We start from the raw sequence: 6,260 nt of genomic DNA on the forward strand, positions 1-6,260 counted from the left end.
CTGCTGGGGGGGTGGCCCTGCAGGGAACTGAGTCTGTGGACGTGGGCTCCTGGCCCTGTCTCTGTCATCTGGGCCAGGTTGGCTGGGCACTGGCTGGGCAGGAGGGCCTCCTCCAGCCCCTCCTCTGGCAATAGGCAGTGGTGTCCACTGGTCTTGGGGGCTCTTTGGAGCCTCTATCTGGCTGCTGGCGGTCTTGGCTTGAGTGCTGCCCCCTCCTCGGTACCCTCCCTCCGCAGCCCTGGGCCCTGCTCCAGCGACACCCTCACTAGTCCCCGCCCGTGACGTTTGCTGGAAACTGCTCCATGCCCCGATGGCTCTCTGCTGCCCCCTTCCTGGGCCCCCTCCCCAGAGACAAGTCCTGTGAGTTGGTCTCACCCTGCAGGGACCCTGAGGAGGGTCAGGCCTGTCCCATGAGCCCAGACACCTGGCTGGACTCCAGCCCCAGCCCAGCACCTGCCTCCGGATCCCCACCCCCAGGTGCCTCCCCTCCTGGCTGGGGTGCAACTTTCTCCCACCTGGTGAGCCAATGGCTGTGATTCCCGCCAGCTCAGAGGTGGCAGGGGGCCTGAGGGGCCATCTAGCCCCTCTTTCTGGGCCTCCACCCAAGGGGACCTGGACCCCCAGCGGACTGGTCCACCAGCATGCTGCTCTGATAGGTGGGGACTGGGGGCAGGCGTGGAGCTGCGAGGGCAGCGGGGCTCTCGGGGGCTCCCTGAGCCGTGAGCTGTCTCAGTAGCTCCTGCCCCTCCTGATGTCTGTGACCCTCAGCTTCCCCACCTCGAGTCACAGGGTGGACTGGGTAGGGGACCCTTCGCTCTCCCCTCCTGGCAGCGGCTCAGGACCACCCCGCCAGATGGGGTCAGGCCTGGAGCTGCCTCTCCTTCCTGACCTGCCTGTGCCTGGGTCCCCAGCGTCGCCCCTTTCTGCTCCCTGACTGTCCGCGATGCTTCGCCACAGGCTCGGGGTCAGAGTTGCAGCACAAACGTTGAGCGTGAAGAGACCTCGGGGCACCGGCCCCCGCCCTCCCTGACTTAAGTTCTCCAGCCCTCTCCACCCCGCCTGCTGCACAGAAACACCTGACAGGTCACTGGCCGTACTTCGCACAAAACAGCACCTCTGTACCCCAAGTCCCTGCTCATGGGGTGGCCTGCCCTCTGCCACGCCCCTGTGCACTATAGAAACTTCCCTCCCCTCCCCCTCCCATAGGGCCCCAGCCTGTGCCTTCTCACAAACTCTGGGCACTTGTCCTCCCATGGCTCCTCCAAAGACCTCACCTGAGCCCCTCCTGCCACCACCTGGAGGCTCCCAGGGCCCCCCTCCAGTGCTCTGGGCCCTTCAGGTGAGTCTGGGGGTGGTGGTTATAGGCTCTGGATGGGGAAGTGGTGGTGAGGGGCAGGGAGGGGTGACCTGCTCAGGCCCCAGGGGAGCCCCTAATCCCAGGTCCGGAGAGCTGCCCAGGGGGCCTGCTCAGCATCTCGTGCCAGGCGCTGAGGTGAGGGCGGAGTTGTTCATGGCCCCCTCATCCGGCCTGGAGGCTTTGGGTCTCCACACTGAGTCCTCGAGGGAGAGACCCGGGGGCTCCCGTGAACACCTGTGACCCGGCTCGGCGGGGGGAGAGGCCGGGCCACATGTTGCTGGGGACCTGAGGTGCTGTCATGTAGGTAGGTGTGTCCCCAGAGCCTGGGTCCGGCCACCATGGGCAGGTGAGGGAAGGGGTCCCCTGGGCACTGCAGGCCTGGTGGGGGATGCTGGGCCACCTGGGGCTCCTCTTCCCCTCGAGAGGAGAGCGGGGCCGGTGGTGGAGCTGGGCCAGTCAGGCCAGTGTTACGCTTGACCCGAGGGCCTCGTGGCCCATCCCGACCCAAGAGGGGGACACTGAGGCCCAGAGACCTGGTGTCCTGCTCATGGTCTCGTTCTGGGGCAGTGCCGGGACCTCAGTCCTTCCCCTGCTCTGACACCCTGTCTGCTTTCACCTCCCCCCACCCCTCAGACTGAGCGCCGCCGCCTCCAGGAAGCCCTCTGCTTTGTCTTTCCCTCCACCTGCGCCAGTCTCGCCAGCGAAGTTAGCGCTGCCATCTCACCCGCTTGTGTTCACGCGTTCTGTCCCCTTCCCTCCTCGCGCTGGGCCTGTCCTGAGTCTCTGACCTCGGCGCCATTACTTCCTTGTGTCCAGGTCTCTGTACCTGCGGCTCTGCATTGGGCTATCTGCCTCGCCCACCCAGGGAAAGCAGCCACTGCGCAGGCGCGGGGAGAGGGCGGTGGCTTCTGGCGCCCCCTGCCGGCAGTGCCGGTCCCCTGCATCAGATTCCCCATCCCGGTGCCCTGGCCAGTCGCGGGGCGGGGGTGGGGCTGGAGCCAGGAGGCCGGGCAGTACCAAATCATGGCCCCCTCATGCTGCCAGCACCTTCTCACCCCTGCGTGGAGCAGGACCTTCGCCAGGGTCCAAGGATGCCAAGGATGCCAGGCGGCCTGCAGAGTAGCAGTGGGCTGGGCCGGAGCTGGGGCAGCCGGGGTGGAGCGGGTGAGCAGCCTCGCTGTAGCCCGAGGCCCTCGGAGCTGCACTTCCAGAGGCCCCTGGGAGGCCCCCCCGGGACCCTCTCCAGTGTGGCCGAACTGCCCCTGACACAGGCCTCCTCCTGAGCCACCCTGGCTGCTGTGAGCTCCGTGGTCAGGTAGGAGCAACCTGCAGGGTCCCACCAGGTCCCAGCTGTGCCAAATGACCCCACCCAGCCTGTGACCCGACAGCCCAAGGTGGGGTGCCCAAATTCCTCACAGGGGAGGCTCCGGGGCCAAGCGGAGAGCAGCCCCGCTAGAGCCCAGGCCCACAGGTCAGTTCAAGACCCAGGAGTGGGGGGCACAGAGCCAGCTTCCCCTGGGTGACACGGAGGAAGATGATGGGGAGCAGATCGACCCCAGAGTAATGTCCACATGCCTTGGTATCATTAGGGCTTTGGGCTGATGCTCAACTAGCTCAATTTAAGCAAGTTCTTCAGATCCTGGACAACCTTAGTAAGAAAAGGAAACACCAAGGCACCAAGAAGAGGTAAGACACTCCGGCTTTCTCCTCATGTATTCTGAGTGGCTGTGGTTTCCCAGGAGTCTAAAGGATGTGCATGTACCTTCTGTGTCAATATATTCATTCATTTTTGAAAAAACAAAAAAGTGCCTTTAGGAGAAGTTAATACAAATAACATATGTGCTTTAAAAATCAAGGGAGAGACCACCTGCTTCCAGCCTGGGCCCAAACGTGGGAGGTGATAGGACCCACTGAGGGATTTGGCGAGTGAAAAAGATCTAAGGGAAGTGGTCATGTTGGCCGAGGTCTTCAAACCCTGGGAAGAAGTTTGAAAAAAGCAAAACAGTGATTAAAATCGAGTTGACTCGAAGTTGTTGGGTTATTTGGAAGGTGTTAAAGGCTTACGAAGCTTTATGGCCAAACAGAACATTAGATGACAGAAAACCCTCAGCTCCCCTACTGTATCTGGTCACACAACAAACTCATCCCTCAGTAAATGGTCTGCTCCTTACAAAAGAAGGAAGATACTATGTTCCTGTCTTAGCTTCTTCAAAGATAAAACTCTTGGGACTTCCCTGGCGGTCCAGTGGTTAAGACTCTGTCTTCCACTGCAGGGGGCGTGGGTTTGATCCCTGTTTGGGGAACTAAGGTCCTGCATGCCTCAGGGTATGGCAAAAAGCAAAGCAAAACAAAAAACCAAACAACTCTTGTGTAGCTAATTTGCTGTGTTTAGTCTGTCTAGAATTAAAAGAACCATTTCTTGGCCTCAGGCTGTCAGAGCAGCGCTGGCATCTCCTCCCCTCATGACTCTGATCTTGCCTGTCCCAAATTCAAAGCAAAAAGGCATCAAACTCTCTCTACAACAGTCTCTCCCTGAGTTTTCCCAGACGGCCACTGGACTACATTGAAGATTTATCCTCCACTTGCAGGAAACAGATCTTATAAGTAACTTGACTTGGTTTGCATTGTCCAGATTTTAATTTAGTTCAGCACTATTGAGAACTGCCCTGTTTATCATGACAACAACAAGAGAATCCGGCAAATCAAGTGTTCACCATCCCTTGGTTCTGTATATTCAAATAACATATAAGAATATTTCAGCCATTGTGTGTTCTCAATAGAAGCAACCTCACCTTGCTGTTCAAAGGCTAGACTGAATGAACTTTTTATTTTTTAAGTTGCTGATTTTATTTTTTATAATTTTTAAGTTCTCATTTTTACTTTTTTAACTTATTTTTTTAAAGTATATTTTATTGTGTATCCACTGAACTTGAGAGGAGAGGTTGGGAATGGGGATGGCTCCACAGGCAAAACCAATCACAGCTGCAAAGGATCAGGTGATGCTTTGCTTTCTTCTGTAAAATGTAATCTCGGAAATGAAAGCAGACACCATTCTATTTGTATGCAGCCAGGGCTTAACCTCAACCAGCGCGGAGTATTGTGTGCTAGAAACGCCGCCTGGAGTGGAGAAGGAACTGGCCCCCAGACTGTAAGTTCCTCAAGGGGGAGCACTTACCCTCCTGTGAAGCAGCTTGGTGGCGTATCCTGGAGAAGTAATTGTACAGGAAAAAAAATACTGTCCGTGTCCCTGTACCCTAGGACCCTCTTTTGTGGCACCTGTCACATCCTGCTCCCAGGTATAGTTTTAGTATACTGTATAGTGTGCAGGCACTTCTACTCTAACAACATTTATGCATCTTAAAAAAGTTACCTTCTGCAAAATTGCTCAGTAAAAATAACATACTTATGGAAAAACAAGATTGGGGCAGACCACTCAAAATGTAGAGAATGTCGTATGCAAAGCCCTAAAAACTCAACAGTGCATCCTAATCCCAATAAAAATACTAGCACAGTTAAGTCGAAAAAAATTATATATATGTATATATATAGAGAGGTATAGTCGATTTACAATGTCGTGTTAGTTTCTGCTCAAAGTGATTCAGCTATACATATATACATTCTTTTTCATATTCTTTTCCATTATGGTTTATCACAGGATATTAGATATAGTTCCCTGTGCTCTACAGGAGGACCTTGTCATAGGATCTTGTTATTTATCCATCCTATATATAACAGTTTGCATCTGCTAATCCCAAACTCGCAATCCGTCCCTCTCCCTTGGAAACAATAAGTCTTGAATGGACTTTTTAAAAAAGCAGTTTCTAGGTCTAAAATACTTGTCTGTGGTGACAATCAAACATGTTTTGTTGGATAAACTAAAACGACCTGGAAGTTCTTCCAATGTCCATTTGCACGACAGTCATTGGCTAGATGCTTAACTGATCTTGTTCTCAGGAGAAGACTCATCTCTTCCATCTGACACGTGGGTTGTGACAGTGATAGAACCTAGTGACTCGGGCTAACTCATCAACAGGTGGTTTCCACTTCTCTGTCACTTACTGAAAGGCCTGTGCTTCAAACTACACATCAGAGTCAGAATCTCCTGGAAGGAAACACTTCACCTCCAATGACCGTACCAGTCCCCTGATCCACTGACACTGTAGAGACTGGACTTGGGACACAGGCTTCCCAGGGTCACCTGCCACAATTTCCACAAACAGACAAGCCGACTGACGGGTGACATCCTGGGATTTAGTCCAGAAACGTTAGTAAACTGCTCAATGAGACAACAGTTAACTAGCTAAGCCTACGTGGACCAAATGGATTCAGCTGTGTTCTATTTTATGGGTTTGTGACTAGCATTTTTGTTAACCGCTAAACCTTGGTTTACCAGGTGACACTTGGAAACTGGAATAAAACATCTCAAGCGGCTTTGTGTCCGACTGGCTGCCTGTGTCCGTTTCATCGAAGTTACACAGCTTGTCTGCACAGCTGTTCACAGCTCTCGCAGGCTTTATTCCTGCTGGATCGGAAGCAGCGTCCCCTCTCATCTCTCGTTTCAGTAATTGGAGTCTCTCATAATCCATCTACCTGAATGTTTGTCAACTTGTTTGATCTTTTCAAAGAACCAACTTTTGGTTTCATTGACTATTTTTTCCCTCATTTTTCTGTTCTCTGTTTCATTTTTCTCTGCCCTGTATCTCCTTCCTTCTCCTAGCTTTGGTAGCTTTGGGCTTAGTTTTCTTTTTTCCAGTTGCTTAAGCTGTGAAGTTAGGTGGTTGATTTGAGATCTTTCCTTTTTTTTTTTTTTTTTTTTTTTTTTGCGGTACGCGGGCCTCTCACTGTTGTGGCCTCTCCCTTTGCGGAGCACAGGCTCCGGACGCGCAGGCTCAGCGGCCATGGC

The 6,260-nt window shown here is 53.7% G+C and overlaps 1 long non-coding RNA gene across 1 annotated transcript; it reads left to right on the forward strand.

Moving 5' to 3' along the window:
- Positions 1-1,223: 1,223 nt before the first annotated feature.
- On the forward strand, positions 1,224-3,334 carry LOC114485036 (uncharacterized). The gene is made up of 2 exons (XR_003678473.1): positions 1,224-2,672; positions 2,947-3,334. It is a non-coding gene; the product is annotated as an uncharacterized lncRNA (long non-coding RNA).
- Positions 3,335-6,260: the final 2,926 nt, after the last annotated feature.

The sequence above is a fragment of the Physeter macrocephalus genome, unplaced genomic scaffold (genome assembly GCF_002837175.3).
Source record: "Physeter macrocephalus isolate SW-GA unplaced genomic scaffold, ASM283717v5 random_350, whole genome shotgun sequence".
NCBI lineage: Eukaryota > Metazoa > Chordata > Mammalia > Artiodactyla > Physeteridae > Physeter > Physeter macrocephalus.